Genomic DNA, 19,089 nt, shown 5'->3' with positions numbered 1-19,089 from the left:
GGTCACTTAAAGGAGCAGAGCCTTAAGAGATGAGCACTGCTTCAATTATGTAAATATGACTTTACTCCATATATAAGTGAGGAAAGCCACTCTATTCAGAATCCACAGGTTGCCTGAGAGATGGCGTCATAAGGTCTGGTTCCTAACTGACACAGGCGCTGTGAGTCTCATATTTAACTTGTATGTCTGTGCTTCAGCAGTTCTTACTGAGCCAGAGCAGGCACAGACTCTCAGAACTTGACCCCCCACACCCCAATATACCACAAAATTGCAGCTAGCACACATACCACGTGGCTGTTCTTACCACCTTCAGTCTCAATCACAGGGTCTCTGGCTGCCATTACAAATTCTGTGTATAAACAACAAAGTCAATAGTTCTTTGTGACTGCTAACTTGGTTGACAGACAATGATATTTTATAGGAGTTTGATCGTACGCCAGGCAAATTACAATGGCTCCGTGTTCTCACCCACAGATGCAGGGGGACAACACATCACAAGTGAACAGCACTCATTATTCTGCACAATGAGTACAGTGACCCAGCCTTCTTGCACAATGGCACAGTTATTGTGGCCATGACAGCCAGATCACAGCTAGATACAGAGAACATCTATTGCAAGAAAGAGCATTCTATATTGCCTTTCAGAAAGGAGCTAGGCATTTAGGGAGAGGGAGGAGAATTATTATAGAGGCCATCTCACAAAACAATGTTGCTCTATCAGTGCCCACAGTTACGATGTGGGGGAGAAGGGAAGGGAGCAAGAGGCGGAAGGGTTGTTTCCTCTTTGGTCCTCTTTGTGGAGCTAACAATCCGCAACAGAAACAACTTTCTAAGTAACAAACAACGCAGAACATTTCAAGGGGCAGTTTAATGTGGCCAGTTTGGTTACTTCGGGATTTGCTGTGTTTGTTTTTTCTCAGAACACACACGGGCTTCAAACTCCCTATGTAACTGAGGCTGGCCTTGAACTCCTGGCCCTACTTCTATGGGCAGAGTGCTGGAATTACAAGTCTATGCCATCACACCCAGCTAACAGAGTGGACTTTCTTTTTTTTTTTGGTTCTTTTTTTCGGAGCTGGGGACTGAACCCAGGGCCTTGCGCTTCCTAGGTAAGCGCTCTACCACTGAGCTAAATCCCCAGCCCCCAGAGTGGACTTTCTTAATACAAAGATGTTAAATTGTTAGGTACTCAGAGATGCCCAAAATGACCCTAAGAAGAGGAAGACAATCTTCCCCAAAACAGGCGATTGGCTCCTCCATGATGATTTTCCTTCTCTCCTATTCTATAAACAGGGTTAGCTGTAGGAAACGCTGGACATGACACGAACTGTGCTTCTTCCAACCCCTTCCGGGAGAAAAAGTCGAATGTGCTTATTTTCTGGGCACCTTCAAGTTTTCAAATTTAAAATAAACAGTAACGAAATTATTTTTATACTTCTTGTCCATAACTACAACAAAAAGAAGTCCTACACAAGTCCTCCAGTGATTACACTAAGACAATCATGGGAAGATATCAGACAGTTGTTGCTTTCGGAAAGAACTTACAGGTTCTGCACCCCGCTGCAAACCTTACTGTGTGGATGGAGGACGGAGAAGACCTCAGAAGCACTGACAGACCTACAACCAGTGTTGCCTAGACTCACAAAAAATAGAGGGAATATTCAGATTTCACTGTCTCTGCACATTATCAAGCTCAAACTGAAGAATCAACATGATCTAATTCACACGTAAGAAAAACGTGATCTAATTAAAATCTCAGTGATCATCCTCAGAGATCAGTTCTACATTAAACAGAGTTCAAAAACCAAGAAACATGGGGCTAGGGAGATGGTGCAGGGCCACCCTTCCTGGGACCTGAGCTGCGTTCCCAACCCCTATACCGGGTGGCTCACAACCACCGACTCAGCTCCAGAGGATTTAATGCCCCCTTATGGCTTCCACAGCTTAGTGCACATGGTATACAATCACAGACACCCACACGTCATATAAATAAAGAAAACAACCAGTGCATTCAGTTATTCCATAAGCCACTATTTTCATATTGTGCACTCAGTGGAGAGAAGCTCCCTCCTGGATGCTTTAAGTCATTTGGGATCTGGTTGAAGGTAGTACACACAACTTAAACCAGATAAACTAGTACCTACCTACTTTAAAACCAGCCCACCGTTCCCAACTTGGCAGCTACATTATTTTATCCAATACCTGAAACTTAAAATAGCAGTGTTCAGTATAATGTCTTTGAAGACAAAGTTGAGTATAATTAGACATTTCAAGTCAGTAATACATTCAGTGGAAGAAACACTTCCCCACACTCATAACTAATTCTCTGAGCTTAATCAGTATTAACCTTGTGATCCCCCTCCCCCAGCAATTTTTATATTGGTGAAGATGTGTGACTGGGAAAACCAACCTGTAAAAATTAGCTAAGGGGAGGGGGTCATTGTTTAATGTGTACAGTTAAAATGAAAACACCAGCCAGTTGGCAGTGAACCGCACAAAAAACCCAAGCAGTCGTCCTCAGTCTAGGAAAGCAAACATCTAAAATCTTCAAGAGAGCCTAGACCTTCAGTCCCTATGCGTACGCTGTGTCGGTCACACAGCATCTGTGCTGTTTAATCGGGCGGGGTGTCCTCGGAGGGCAAAGCCTTGATCTTTCTAGGAACATCTATCTATCTCACAGTACTCTTCTCATTTCTAATCTCCACTTTACCCTTCCCCCTTCTTACTACACTCTCATGTACAAGGCAACACTGCAGCACACAGACACTACGTCAAGTCCTAACCCACCAGTTTCCTAACCACCCTCAGAGAAACCGTGTGACCTAGAGTCAGTGTCACCCCAGAAGGGCAGAGTGATCCTGCTCAAACAGGCTTTCTAAAGGAGCCTAGCACTGGCTCCTCCAAGTTTACACACACCCACTTTTAAAATAGGTCATGATTTTGTGACTTTTTGCTCATGGCTTCTCTTCTTGACTAGCTAAAATATATTCTCCATCCTTTCCTATAGTAGCCTTGTGGAGCTGGCCAACTGTCATTTCAATATTTGTGTGCAAAGTCTAGTGCAACTCTGGCCAGAGAGAGAGAGACAGACAGACAGGGGGTGGTGGGGAAGAAGGGAAAGAAAAGAAAGAAAAGCTGCAGAATGATTCAGACCATCACTATTTACAAAAGGCAACCAGAGCCATTCAGTATTTGCCAAGAGATACAGAAAGCACTGAAGGTCAGTCTCTGGTGGCGACTGACTCTTCCTCATAGAAACACACTGGAGATCCTCCTGCTCCCGGGGGCTCACGCTGGGAAGCATGCTGGGCTCTTATGCTCCCACCTGCCTTTGAAAATTCATTTCTCCCTCCACTTGGGCAGGCACCCACTATCACACTGTAAAGTACCAGATGCCACAGACACTGAGATGAATAAAATATGGGGATGTTCACCCTCCTTCCCACTCCAATTTCTAAAGAGCAGCTATTGCAGAAGGGAAGCAGGCAGCAGGGAAACAGGAAGTACAGTGAAGCACAGGGAGAATGGGAGTGAAGCACACGCAGAATGAAGCTCGCACAGTGAGGAGAGTTTCCAACAGAAGACATGACGTTTCAAAGGGCCCTTGGCAGCGGAGGAGGAAGCTTTGTGTGGCAAAATGCCCTCCTGGGATGGAGAGCACCAGCAGAGGTGCAGAGGCATGGAAGGGCAGTATCCAGCCTTGAGTTGCAAGTGTTCATTTAGGCCATGGCTGAGGGCACACGTGAGATGGGCTGGCTCTAGACGCATTGGTAGGACTGGGGAAGTCACGAACTCGGGATACGGACATGGTTGCAGTCTGACTTTGACAGGGAGAGAGGCGAACTAGATCTGTATTTTATGATGATTGGCATGCAGATGAGCTAAAAGCACACAGACTGACGACTGGGAGGCTTCCCCAGCAGATTTAGGGAGACGCTGTCCTCACTAAAGCATGCTCAGAACACCCGGTCAGATGGGCACAATAAGCTATCACCTGAGCTGTGGTGGAGCTGTCTACTACCCAGGGAACATGGGAGTGGAGGAAGGAAGAACACGTCGTCACACCACCCACTGAGACGAAGGCAAGACATACATGTGAAACTGAACTGAGCTCAGCTGAGGTGGCTGCAGGACAGGCCCACATGTTAGGTACCTAGTACAGACTTAGCACTCAGGAGTGGACAGCAGACAGATGCAGAAAAGTCCAATAAGCAGGTGCTGGATGGAGGGGGACACGGCCATGACTAAACACTCGTGAGAAGACAATGGATTTAAGATAAGACTAATTAAGAATGGATATTTGGAGCCAAGATCCTTAACCCAAGAACTCGAGAGACTGAGGCAAAGGAATTCACATGAATTCCATGAAAACTAATGGGAAAAGAAGTTAAAGAAAAGATATATGGAGAATCAGTCAAGGAACCTGAGAAAAGCCACCTTGAAGGACAAAGGGCTCAAAGAAAAGATGAGTATGAGACAAAAACACAATAAAGCAAGACAAAAGAATAGTAGGGAGGGGTCAGTGTGGGAGCCACAGCCACTGTCAGAGGGATGTGGCAGAGGAGAACTAAGGGAGAGGCCAGGGCAACTCAGACCTAGTGAATACAAATCACAAAGCAATTCGGGGACACAAGTGCGAACAGATGGAGCAGATGGGGGACGGAGAAGGTCTTTAAAGAGAGCTTGATTACAAAGAGCGAGGAGAAAGGTGGCTGGAGCTAGGAAGGGCTCATGGATAAGGGGAAAGGGGGTAGTGTGTAGGAGCAAGGGCATGCATGAGTTCACAGAGTGAAGAGAACAGACCGTGGGGGTGAGGGAGCACGTGAAAAGGGAAGGCAAGTCTGCTAATCAGGAATGGCAGAGAGGGAGGGAAGGGGGGCAGCTTTGGAGTGGAGCCTTGGAAAGTAGGAAAGGAGCTCACAGGAAATGGATGTAGGTCATAAGGACCTGTCAGGTATAAACTAGGGAGCAATAAATATTGTGAGGAGCAGAGGCTGGCATAAAGGGTTTCCCATAGCAATGGTGCTAGTTTCAGTGCTGATTCAAGGACTTTACACACTCTAAACAAGCCCTCTACACTGACTCCTCCCCTAACACACTGTAACAACAGTCTGAAATGACTGCCATGGATGACTACACCCCTGACCTGATACACTGTAACAACAGTCTGAAAGGACTGCCATGGATGACTACACCCCTGACCTGATACACTGTAACAACAGTCTGAAAGACTGCCATGGATGACTACACCCCTGACCTGATACACTGTAACAACAGTCTGAAATGACTGCCATGGATGACTACACCCCTGACCTGATACACTGTAACAACAGTCTGAAATGACTGCCATGGATGACTACACCCCTGACCTGATACACTGTAACAACAGTCTGAAATGACTGCCATGGAAAATTTAAAAAAAAAAAAAAAAAACAGCAACAACAACAACAAGAAAAAAAAACAGCTAACCATGGAAAAGCAAAGAGATTTGTTTAGAAAATGTTTTTTAGCATATCTCTAGAAAAATATTTTTATAAGTATCAATAAGACATCTGAAGATGTTATCAAGTATCTGTCTTTTGATTCTCTTCAAGATTTTTATCTGATGGGCTCAGGTTTCTATGGTTGATATTTGGTAGACACCCTGTTAATGGGAGTTGTCAAAATCCATAAGGGAAATAAAGCAAACACAAGGGACCGAAGATAACCCTACTATGATTTCAGATGCCTTGGGTAAAAGTAAAGACAGTCACACAGGAGTCTAGAAGACAACTGTCCATCACAGATGACAACAAACAGCCCGGGAGCCTTTTTTTTTAAAAATAAAGAAAGCACCAACTAATAAACAGCCCAAAAGCCCAGATAACATATAATATATATATATGCACATATACATAATATACATATACACATAATATATACATTATATATACATATACACATAAACAAGGCTATGTGAAAGAGAACCTTCACAAGCACACAATGAAAGTTGAATTTAGTAACATACTCATGGGCTATGAAGTACTCTTGATTTTCTTCAACCACGTAAAAATGTGAAGATGCTCTCTGTTTATGGCCATCTCTGCCAAAGCCAAAGACATCCGGTTTTGCTAACACCACAGTTAGCACACTAACAGCTTTACAATATCTGTTTTCTGAGCCATGCACAGGGAGGGACCACATTTCCTAGGTCAGATCCTCGGAGTAACCGGAGTAACCGTGAGGGCTGACTCCGCCCAGAAAAGCAGGTAGGCTTTTTTTTAACCTGCCTCCACGCCCAGTCCCCCAGTCTCATTCACAGCTCTGCAGCAGAATGCCTGGCATAGCTCCCCCTTCCTCCTTGCCCACTGCTCCCCTTCCTCTTTGCCCACTGATCCAGTGGACTACACAGCTCCCACCCTCCTAACGGCACTCCCGTGGGAACCTACAGGCCTTCTCCCCCTGTGGAAGAGAAGCCTGTAGGCTGAGGACAGATCTCCCCAGTCTCATCCTCAGTGTGCAGCAGACCTTCACTGGGCCCTCTCCTCACCTCCTGACCCCATTCCCAGGGAAGTAACTACACATGTCCTGGTAGAACACCCTGCTTTCCTTAATCTTGTAAAGACCCCCCCCCATAGCTCCCACTCCATTCCTAAGTCTCAGGTTCAGAAACACATTTTACCTAGAACCCACAGGGCCCAGACCTATCGGGACCCCAGAAATTTTTGCTACAGGGTACATACAGCCACCACACTCTCCTAAAAACCAGAGTGGAAACAGAAACCAACAAACAAAACCCCCACCCAACAAGGATAAGACTAGATATCAGCACCTAGAATATCAATCTTTCCGGTCCCAGATGCCTACATGCCATTGTAAAAACATAATCAATAAACAGCCAGGGCAACAGGTCTCTGCTAGAGTCCAGCAACTCTACCACAGCAGGTCCCGACTGTCCAAGGTAAGTGAAGCACAAGTAAAAGACCTTAAAAAACAGCTTCCATAACTATGACACAAGTGTTAGGAGGAAATGAATAAAAGCGCTCACAGCGGGTTGGGGATTTAGCTCAGTGGTAGAGTGCTTGCCTAGCAAATGCAAAGCCCAGGGTTTGGTCCCCAGCTCTGAAAAAAAGAAAAAGAAAAAAAGAAAAAAAAAAAAAAAAAACCGCTCACAGCCTGAAGGGGAAATAGAATCAATAAAGAAATCCCAAGCTGATGGAAATCTGGAAATAAAAGAATTAAGAGCTCAAACAGGATCCACATAAGCCAGCTCCACTGACAGAAAATAAGAGATGAAGGAGAGAATCTCAGCCATTCTAACACAATAGAAGAAATGGGCACAGCGGTTTAAAAACAAAAAGTTAAACCTTAAAAACTCCTGGCACAGAACATCCAGAAAATCTGAGACTATGAGAAGAACAAATCTAAAAAGATTATGGATAGAGAAAGGAGAAGGCGGCTCAATGGTCTGGAAAATATTTAAAAAAAATATGGAAGATTTCATTAACCCAAAGAAGTAGATCCGCCAAACAGACTGGACCGGAAAAGAAAGTTCCTTCAGTACATAATCAAAGCACTAAAAGAATATTAAAAGCTGTGAGAGAAAAAGAAAATCAAGTCCGGACATATTATAAGGGCAGACATATTAGAATTATACCTGACTTCTCAAAGTACCTGAACAAGTGTGTTGAGGACTATGAGAGGCCAACACAAATGGCCCAAACTACTTACTGTAACCAGGAAACTTTTCACTTGCAATAGATGGAGAAAATAAGACATTCCAAAATAAAACCAAAATTGAGCAATGCTTACTTACAAACCCAGCCCTACAGAAGGTGCCAAAATGTAAAGACCAGCCTACAGCAGTCAACTACACCCCAGGAAAAGTTGGGAATAACCCCAGATGAGTAGCGTCACGAGAAGACACACATTCATCAGCAGTAAGATGACAGGAATCAATCATCACTCACAGAAAACTCTCAATATCAAGGATCTCAACTCCCCAACAAAAAGACATAGACTGACAAAAGGGAATCAAAACACAGGACCCTGCTGCTGAATCCAAGAAACACACCACAACAGACATCACCTCAGGGTTAGGGTTGGAAAGGTTATTCCAAGCAAATGGACCTAAGAAGCAGGCTTTTGTAGCCATTTTAATATCTGACACAATAGATTTCTAACCAAAGTTAATCAAAAAAGATAAGGAAGAACATTATATACTTACTCAAAGGAAAAGTCCACCAAGATGGTACTTCAATTCTTAACCATCTAGAGCCCAAACACAGGGCACCCAAGTTTGTAAAAGAAACACTATTACCACATAAATCACAATTGACTGCTGTTCATAGATTGTGGGAGACAGCAAGACTCCATTCTCAGCAACAGACAGGTCATCCAGACGAAAACTAAACAGAGAAATGCTAGAGCTAACAGACATACAAAAGGACTTAGCAGGTATTCACCGAACATTTCACCCAAGTACAAAAGCACAGACCTTCTTTGCACTTCCTCCAAAACTGGAAACACACTTGGACACAAAGCAAAGCCTCAGTAGACCCAAGAAAACTGAAATAACTTCCTGCATCCTATCATGGATTAAAGTTGAAATAAGCAAATATACAAGAGAAGGCTTACAAACCCATGGAATCTGAACTGCTCTCTACTGAATGAAAAATGGGTCAAGACAGAAATTAAGAAATTATAAATTTTCTAGAGTTGAAAAATTATTATTTTCACAAAACAAAATTTAACCATTTTAACAAAATTTAATAATTCTTAAATTAATTAAACTAATTAATTTCATAAAACAATATACCCAAACTTATGAGACACTATGAAAGCACTTCTAAGAGGCAAGTTCATAGCACCAAGTACCTACATGAAAAGCTGGAGAAACCTCACACCAGCAAGTTAACAGCACACCTGAAAGCTCTAGAACAAAAAGAAGAAATACCCAAAAGGAGCAGAGAGCTAGAAATCATCAAACTCAGATGAAATCACTAATATAGAAACAAAAGAAAACATACCAAGAATCAAAAAAACAAAGAGTTAGTTCTTTGAGAAAACCAAGATGGACAAACTCCTATCCAAATTAATTAAAAGGCAGAGAAAGAATTTCCAAATTAACAAAACCAAAAATAAAAAGGGGAACTTACCAACAGACACTGAGGAAATCAAGAGAGTCATAAGGACATACTTTAAAAATCAGTACTCCATAAAATTGGAAAATCAAAAAGAAATGGATCATTTTCTCAATAGATATCTCTTACCAAATTTAAATCAAGATCAGATAAGCAATTTAAACAGAACTATGATCTCTACTGCAATAGAACCAGTCTTTAAAAGTCTCCCATTCAGGGCTGGAGAGATAACTCAGTGGTTAAAAGTACTGACTGCTCTTCCAATTGTCCTGAGTTCAATTCCCAGTGACCACATGTTGGCTCACAACCATCTGTAATGAGATCAGATGCCGTCTTTTGGTCAGTCTGGGGAAAACAAACAAACAAACAAAGAACAAAAACAGCTATAGTGTACTCACATAAAATAAATACATAAATCTCTAAAAAACAAAAAACAAAACAGTCTCCAATCCAAAAGAGCCCAGGACAGGTAGTTTTAGCACAGAATTCTACCAGACTTTCAAAGAAAAGTTAATGCCAATACTACTCAAATTATTCAAAATAGAATCAGAAAGAGTATTTCCTAATGCATTTTAGGAGTTCACAGTTAATTCTGATACTCAAACTACACAAAGACCTAGCAAAGAGTGTTACAGACTAATTTCCCTTATAAGCAAAGATCCAAAAAATACTCAATAAAATACTTGGAAGTCAAATCTAAGAACATATAAAGATCATCCACCATTATCAATCAGGGATGGTTCAACATATGTATATTGATAAATGTAACCCACCATAAAAACAAACGGAAAGATAAAGAACATATGATCATCTCCTTAGGTGCATAAAAGTCCTTGATAAGATTTAATACCCCTACATGATTAATATCTTGGAAATATTAGGAATAGATACGAGGGACATACCTCAATATAACAAAGGCGATTTACAGTAAGCTCATAGCCAACATCAACTTAAATGGAAAGAAACTCAAAGCAATTCCAAGAAAAGGATGTTTGTTCCTCAATAAGCATTCTGTATAACACTTGAAATCTTAGCAAGAGAGATAAGACACCTGAAGGAGATCAAGGAGATACAAATTGGAAAGGAAGAAATCAAAATGTCATAACTTGCATAAGGGATGAGGGTATAAAACCCTAAGAATTCATCAGGAAACACCTACAGCTGACAAACATCTTCAGCAAAGCAGCTGGGTATAAAATTACCCTCACAAAAATTAGTGACTTTCCTATATACAAAAGAATAATGGTCCGAGATAGAAATTAGGGGGGAAACATCCTTCACAACAGCGTCAAAGAACATAAAATATCTTAGTGTAGCCCTATCGAAGCAAGTGACAGATTTGTATGATAAAAATTTCAAGACATTGAAGAAAGAAAGAAAAGAAGATCTCAGAACATGGAAAGATCTCCTGTGCTTATAGATTGGTGGGATTAACATGGTAAAAATGGCCATCTTGCCAAAAAGCAATCCACAGATTCAATGCAACCCCCATAAAAGTTCCAATACAATTCTTTGCAGATCTTGAAAGGAAAATTCTCAGCTTCATATAGGAACACACACACACACACACACACACACACACACACACACACGCACACAAACTCTCACGCACACCTCAAAAACAACAGGATAGCTAAAAAAGACAAGAAATCCTGAAAAACAAACTACAGAAGTATCACCGTCCCCAACTTCAAGTCATAGTACAGAGCTCGCATAACAAACCGGCATGGTGCTGGAGCAAAAAAAGACACAAACATAAATCCACATGCCTAGGGACACCTGATTTTTGATAACAAGGCCAGAAATACACAGTGGAAAAAAGACAGTATCTTCAATACATGGTATTGGTCAAACTGAATGGCTCCATGTAGACCAGTGGTTCTCAACCTTCCTAACACTATGACCTTTAAATACAGTTCCTCGTCTTGTAGTGACCCCAGCCATAAAAGTACTTTTGTTGCTACTCCATAACAAATTTGCTGTTATGAATTGTAATGCAAATACTTTGGGAGACAGAGGTTGGCCAAAGGGGTTGTGACGTATCGGCTGAAAAACACTGATGTCGAAGAACCAAATAGATCCATATTTATCATCTTGTACAAAACACAACTCCGTATGGATCAAAGATATCAACATAAAAACCAGACACACAACAGCCTTGACCTCGTTGGCACAGGGAAGGTTTTCTGAACAGAAGAGTGTTACCACAGGCGCTAAGATCTACAATTAATAAACGGGGCCCTCATGAAACTGAGAAGCTTCTGTAAGGCAAAGGACACCATCATTCAGACAGCAGCCTACGGAATGGAAAAAGATTCTTACCAACTACATTAGTGAGAAAGGGCTAACATCCAAAATATATTAAAACAAAACAAAACAAACTCAGGAAACTAGATATCAAGAAAGCAAACGACCCAATTATGAGCACAGATCTAAAGAGGGACTTTTCAATACGTGAAACTCAAATGGCTGAGAAACACTTAAATGTTCAGCATCCTTAGCCATCAGGGAAATGTAAATTAAAACTCCTTACCCCTAACAGAATAGCTGAGATAAAACAAGTGACATTCATGCTGGAGAGGACGTAGAGTAAGAAGAACACCATCCATTGCTAGCTGTACCACTCTTGGACACGCACCCAAAAGGACACTTGCTCAACCATGTCCACTGCTGCTCTATGAATGACACCCACAAATGAGAAAGGACCTAGAGCCCCAGACAGAAGAATGAATGAATAAAAAAAAATGTGTTGCAACAGAGTATTACTCAGCCATTTAAAAAAAAAAGCACCACAAAAATTGCAGGCAAATGGATGGAAGTAGGAAAAAAAATCATCCCAAGTGAAGTAGCCCAGACCCAGAAAGATAGATATGGTATGTGTTTGCTAATGTGCAGCTATTAGTTGTAAAACCGATGGTAACCAAGCTACAGTCCACAGAAGTACGAGTGTAGGGATAGAGTAAAGGACCAGTGGGAACAGACAGGTCTTGTTAGGAAAGGGAAATAGAATAAACAGATATGGATGGAGGGACAGCATGATCACCTGGGCCATGGGAGGACTGAGAAAGGGAAGATAGGGAAAGACAGCTAATATTAATGGGCCATTGGGGGACAGTATGGAAACCGAATACAGTAGAAACTCCTGTGCTGGCTACAGTTCTATCAACTTCTAAGTAAAGGGAGCCTCCTCCTTGGTAGACTTAGCTGCAGGTCAGCCTATAGGGCATTTTCTTAATTAGCAATTCAAGGCCGAGAGCCCAGTCTATTATGGGTGCCATCTCTTGGCTGGTGGTCCTGGGTTCTATAAGAAAGCAGGCTCAGCACGTCTGAGGAGCAAGCCAATCAGCAGCACCCTCTATAGCCTCTGCATTAGCTCTTGCCTCCAGGTTCCTGCCCTGTTTCGAGTTCCTTTCCTGGTTTCCTTCAATGGTGGACTACAATGTAGAAGTGTAAGCCAAATAAACCCTTTCCTCTCCAACTTGCTTTTGTTTCACCGAAGCAACAGAAATCCAAACTGAGACACTTCCTAAAATATACACATATGCAAACGCAATCTAAGTAAAATCATCAAATAATGGGCAAGACAAAGTCCCAACTGGCCATCTCTTGTCACAAAATGAAGCTCCTTTAAAAAAAAAAAAGATTGATTTTTTATTATTATTATGTTAAGTACACTGTCGCTGTCTTCAGACACACCAGAAGAGGGCATCAGATCCCATTACAGATGGTTGTGAGCTACCATGTAGTGGCTGGGATTTGAACTCAGGACCTCTGGAAGAGCAGTCAGTGCTCTTAACCACTGAGCCATCTCTCCAGTCCCCAAAATGAAGCTTCTAATACCAGGATTGCACGACATTCAATTGAGTTGTTGGTCAAACGGGGCCCCACAGAAACCTTCAAACAACCTGGGCTGTTGACAATACTGTACAGGTTGACCTCTTACCTAACAGAAAGATCCATTGTTGAAGAGAACATCTACATAACTCAATGAACAGGGATATGTGGAACTGATATCTACATAGTGCCTTCACCCCTATATTCCAACATCTTTGGGACAAAACACCAAGCCAGCCACAAACCAACTACAATGGCATTATTACCTGCAAGATATGCTAGGGAAATACAGGCCCAAAGCTTGTGAGAGTAATCAATCCATAGATGATTTGACTCAAGACCTACTCCTCAGGATGGAAGCCATACCCAACTCTGCATGGGTGACCAAAACCCAGAGACTACATAGTCCAGGGACCCAGGGTGAAACCAAGTAATGCTGGTCCAGTACCAAGAAAACTGGCGTGATAAATGACTCCTAATCTCACTGTGCTATACTCACAGATCAGTGCCAGCTCAGCCAGCATCAGACATGCTCACTCCCCTTGCCACAGAGGGGAACAAATACAGAGACCTACAAACAGACATTACACAGAGAGTGAGAGACCTTGGAACACTTGGCCCTAAATGGGATGTGTCCATCAAATCCCTCCCCTTAGCGCTCTGGAACCCCATGAAAGAGGAGGCAGAAAGAATGTGAGAGCCAGGGCATAAAGGAGGCCAGGAGACCGAGGCCCTCTCAATCGACTGAGCAAAGCTCATAGGAACTCCCAGAGACTGACGCAGCACGCACGGGGCCTGCATGCGTCTGCACCAGGTCCTCTTATCATCCGTGTTTATAACATGGTTTCCAGTTTTGTCTTTTTATGGGATTCCTGAATATGCAAATGAATGGATCTCTGATTCTTGGGCCTTTTCTTGAGCTCTTTCTGCAGTTTTTGTCTTGTTCAACTTCAATATGATAGTATTTATTTTATTTTTAAAAATGAGTGGAATGAATGAACGAATTCCTAGCCACTAGGGTAAAGGTTAACAACTGAACTGTTCTTTATAAATCCTGGAAGTGGGAAAAATCAGTTTTCTCCAGTAGAAAGTCGCTGGGTATGCAACCATCCCAGGATAGGCTTCACATTAAGGAGCAGTTGACCAGCATTTAATAGATTCCGCAGTTTTCTGTGGCTTTTATTTGGTTACAGTTTGGTAGGTTTTTATTTCTTTGGGGGGTGGTGTTTTGTTTTCTTGGTTCTGGGAGAATTTGGTTGCTGTACTGGAGGTCTGTCTGTCTTTTTAAAAAAGAACTTAAAGTTGGATGGGTAGAGAGGGAAAGAGGGTCTGGAAGGACTTGGGCAGAGGAAAATAGGACCACAATGTATTTAAATTTAAAATTATTTAAAATAAAAAATACAATAAAAAGAGAAAAGAAAAGAAACAATGAAGGCTGATGAGAAGAAACCAAACAACAACAAAAACCATGTGTTCTGCTTCAGGGGCTCCCTAGACAATCTAGGCTCCTTTCAAACTCAGTGTGTAGCCCAAGCTGGCCTTGCATTCAAAATCCTCCCACTCCAGCCAGTGTGCTAAGATCACAGACAAACAGCACCACACCCAGCGAGAAGACGTCAATTTTCCGTAAGAGGTTGTGATAAAGGTCAACAGACTAAAGGGATGTAGGGATGAGAAGACACCTGGGTTCTAACTCCTCCCTATCACTAGTTTCTCGGCCTGAGCAAATGACACAATACCCTCAAGCTAGTAGGTTCCTGTGTGGAAAAAAGACAAGTCTGTGGGAAGGTGATAAGACCATGGTCTATACAGTATGGAAGTATACCGTGCATATGATTACCTCACTATAGTGCACTTCAGAAATGGAAAATTCCTGAGAGCTGTAACACACGCAGTCTACATCCCGAGGAAAGTGCTCTAAAAACCAGGTAAAGCAAAGGGTATCTCTGGGAATTATCTTCTTTCTCTGCTTTTTAGTGAGTTAAAACTAGAGCCTTCTTACACTGATAGGCATACATTTTACTTTATCCAGGCAATTTCATAGACGCATTGGTTTCCACAGGTGTCCATACCTTGGAAACAAGCACTGGATTGTGTCTGAGCCTCTGGCAGTTTCTACAGGGGACATGCATTGGCTCAACGCCCACTCAGGGAAATTTAGATGGTGTGAGTGAGAATGGCCACTATGGGCTCCTGTATCTGCACGCTTAGTCATCAGGGAATGGCACTACTTGAGAAGAATTGGGAACATGGCCTTGCTGGAGTAGGCATGGCCTTGTTGAAGGAAGTGTGTGACTGGTTATGGGCTTTGAGGTTTCAAAAGACCCAGCCAGTCCTAGTGTCTCTCTCTCCCTGCTGCCTGTGGATCCAGATGCACAGCTCTCAGCTACTTCTCCAATGCCATGTCTGCCTACACGCTGCCATGTTGCCTACCACAATGACAATAAAATAAACCAAACTATAAGCAAGCCCCAATTGAATGCTTTCTTTTATAACAATAGAAAGAGGACAAAGACAGAAACCAATGCTCTAAATGCTGTATTTTAAAAACAAAGATGGTTTCTTCAAAACCATAGGGTCCCCAAAGTGACTCAAACAACATTGTTCATTGTCACAGTCCTGGAAGGGAAAGGGGAAGTACGGCCAGGATTATATACTTTCAGCCCTTTCTGTTTTATTCTTTCTGCAGTGAGAAGTTGGACCTCTACTTATGCCACACAAAGGGGACCAACCACAAGGCCTTTACTAGCAGTGAGAGCCTAGTCTGAGAACAGTGAAGGCCTGAGAGGCCTTACTATTAGCTCTTAATACTTTTAGATATTATAATCTTTTTTAAAACATCTTTTTATTATGCCACAAATTACTAGAACATTTATCTAGATCATAGCATTTTGATCTACACCCATAAACCACTAGGACAGCAAGCCTTTCATCTCTGTAGACAATCCCCTCCAGTACAAAGACCTTTAGTGATCATGTGATTCCTTTACAAGCCTTCACAAATGCTCAGAGTACTCAAATATCTGGAGGACAAAAGAGTTTTAAAACCATGATGAAGGTTGTCTTTTCTTGTTTCACTCTTGTAAATTGACCACACCAAATGAAACACCAGCTCCAATATGTTGGCTCTGTTGAGCTGGTTCCTGCCTAAGGAGCCCCCTGGAGAGGCAGCATCTGGTGTGTGGTTTATCTGATCCACTCTTCTCCCTGGGGAAACCTAAGCAGCCTTTGTCCCTTCTTCACAGCACCCCTAACCTGATAAACAGACAAGGGGGAACCAGGGAGGAACAGAAAGCCCTACAACGACTTTGAGGGAGGTGTCCATGCTGTACTTTCCTTAACATGCACAAAATGAAAGAGGACCCAAGTGTCCGTGCCTGTTGATCCTGTGTAGGGAGGCAACCCAAATAACTAGTAAAGAGGTAGAAGTCATCTCAGCCTTATGTAAACAGGGCTGTCCATCATCCTACCCAGGCTTCTCAAAGTGTCTCTAGAAATACCAAGGGCTAACAAGTTCTAATTCATTTGAAGTATGACACATCTAATTATCTAAAAATCACTATGATAGGTATGCGTGAAGATTTATGAGCCCAAGACATTAAAGGACTCTGTATTCATATTGTGATTTACATGCCACCTTTTAAAAAGTCTAATAAAAGTTCATTTGCCTAGACAACTGATATGTAGAGTTAATCAAAGGAAGTTGCTTGCGATACTGAGATAAACTTTATACATATTTGGGGTGAAATTAACAATGAGCTCATAAAATATTTATTTAACATGAGCTATGAAATTCAATCAAGTTTAATAAACTTAAGGTGTATTACTTAACAGCACGACAGCATTTCACAGAGATCTTAAGATCCCTATAGCTATTCCTTAACATGGAATTTGGCAGATGGATTGTTTCCTAGGGCCTAATGGTTGTCGTAGCTGAGCGGTTGACATTCCCGGTCATACCAGTTAAATGTTAGCTCTTTTCTATTCCTCTGTCCCTGAGCATCCTCAAGGCCACGTTTGATCACTGTGTCCTTCTGGATAACTTCATCACACAGAGCTATAGTTTATAAATAAAGACAGTGGGGAGGGCTGTAGAACTCATGAACGAGGTCTCTGTGAAAGTTACAACTCAACCCCAAACCAACAGGGACGGAGGGTCTAGTGTCCTGCCACAGATCTGATGCTGTCACACAGGTACCAGGCAGCTGCTTCTCCCCTTAGCTACAGCCACAGCATGAGCCATGCAGCCAGCCGGGGAACAGCGATGACTACACACATGCAGACACCACACCACGTACGTCTCAAGGGAGAATGGGCCAGTCATCTCACCACTGAAAAGAATGGAGTCCTTTCCATTCCCAGAGGGACGTTAGCTCACAGCACTTGTAAGGTACCTCACACAAAATGAATGGTTCATGGTGCAGGGAGAAAGCCATAGAAAAGCATGGCAAAGGCCCCCAGCAAAAGAGATCCAAGGTTTTCAGTCCTCCATTCCCAGTCTCCTGGGCCAACGTGCTCGTGCACTCAGGGAGACAATGTACATGCATTCTGTTCCCGTGGCCTGCGGACCACTCGTCCCAAGAGATGACGGGAAGTGAATACACACATTCGGAGTTTCCATCAAGGGAAAGCATCTGACAGGAGTGTCTAAACTAAGCGTATTACCATATCTGCATGCAACATAGTAAGATACGCTCAAAGAGCAGAATGTGAGTCACTCTCTTTCCTCTTCTCACCTACAAGCACTTCCTATGCATTCTGATTGGAGACCGTGATAGAATTGTCCTATAAATATAAGCTGAACGGTGAGCACCGGGAACACCGGACAGAACCACCCAGTGACGGACGCTGCCAGACAGACAGCCACTCAATCGACATCTTGGTTATTTTACCTTAAGAAAGGAAAAAAAAAAAAGGTGTGCCTGACTTCTAACCCAATTCAGACAGCATCTTGTAGCTTTTCCTGGTCAGTTCCGCCCCACCTTTGCTTTGAACCCCTAAGGGCTTCCCAAGGAGGCCTCAACTGCTCTGAAAGCCCTTCCTGAATCACCCATTTATTTAGAGCCACTCAGTTCAGGGTTTCTTACTCCTGTTTCCTACCAGCACTCTAACCACAACCACTGTGCCCGGCCAATTAAGCTCACACTGCACATGTGGGCCCCATTGCTAGGCCTTCCTCTGTGCTGTTCTGACACCTAGGGTAGCCCTCCACCCTGACCTGGGCCCCTAGAATCAGCTACTGAAAGCCCCACTGATTCTCACAACTCTTCTGACAGACAAGTCACAGCCTCAGAAATGTAGTTCCTGGCAATCCCTGGGGTTCAGGTCTTCTGTTAACACCCTAGTGTTTGTTTTGTAACAATAAAACTTAATTACATTCATGTTATTGACCTGGGTGTGTGAGGAGGGCACAGGACACAGTGCACATGTGGGGCTCAGAAGGAAAGACGCAGGACCTGGGTCTCTCTTTCTGCCCCAAATCCAGGGACTGAACTCAATTCATCAGGTGCCTTTAACGCCTGCACCACCTCAGAGGCCCCATTTATGCTTGCACTGAGGAAGAAGAAGACATGGAAAGAGCTGTTGCCTCCATCATCTGTTTCGTGAAGGAGTTTGGCAAATCTGAAGGCCAGGCATAGAGCTCCTCTGGCTAGCAGCACTCAGGACCATGCCTGCAGCTAGCAACAAGTCCTCTCACCATCTCCAGTCAAGCCCTACCACCTCCTAAAAGGGGAGCACCTAGAAATTCTTCAGTGTGACTGTACATTTCAGAAGCCCCAAGAACTGGGCGAGACTATCTACCACAACTAATTTTACTGTTTTATAACCAAAGCTAACCAGCCACCATGGTATGAAAGCAGTAAAAATAATTGAGGGACCTGGAGCTGGAAACCACTACTGCAGCACAAGGTTAACATACACAGGCCTAGGCTCAACTCCCATGGCACGAGCGTGCACACACACACCCACAAACATGCACACCTCCCACACATAAATACAAAAAATGCACATGCACACATACACATGCACACACATATATATGCACAGACACACACATATAAACAGACATGCACACACATACAGACATACCATATACACATACATATACACATGCACACACACACAGATACAC

General features: G+C 42.9%; 1 protein-coding gene across 3 annotated transcripts in view; it reads right to left on the bottom strand.

Moving 5' to 3' along the window:
- The window catches only part of Slain1 (SLAIN motif family, member 1), a 59,662-nt gene that overhangs the window by 22,914 nt on the left and 17,659 nt on the right, over nucleotides 1–19,089 (bottom strand).

Source organism: Rattus norvegicus, chromosome 15, assembly GCF_021556685.1.
Source record: "Rattus norvegicus strain SHRSP/BbbUtx chromosome 15, alternate assembly SHRSP_T2T, whole genome shotgun sequence".
Classification (NCBI taxonomy): Eukaryota; Metazoa; Chordata; class Mammalia; order Rodentia; family Muridae; genus Rattus; species Rattus norvegicus.
The sequence above is the reverse complement of the archived record's forward strand: the minus strand, read 5'-3'. Positions and strand labels throughout refer to the sequence as shown.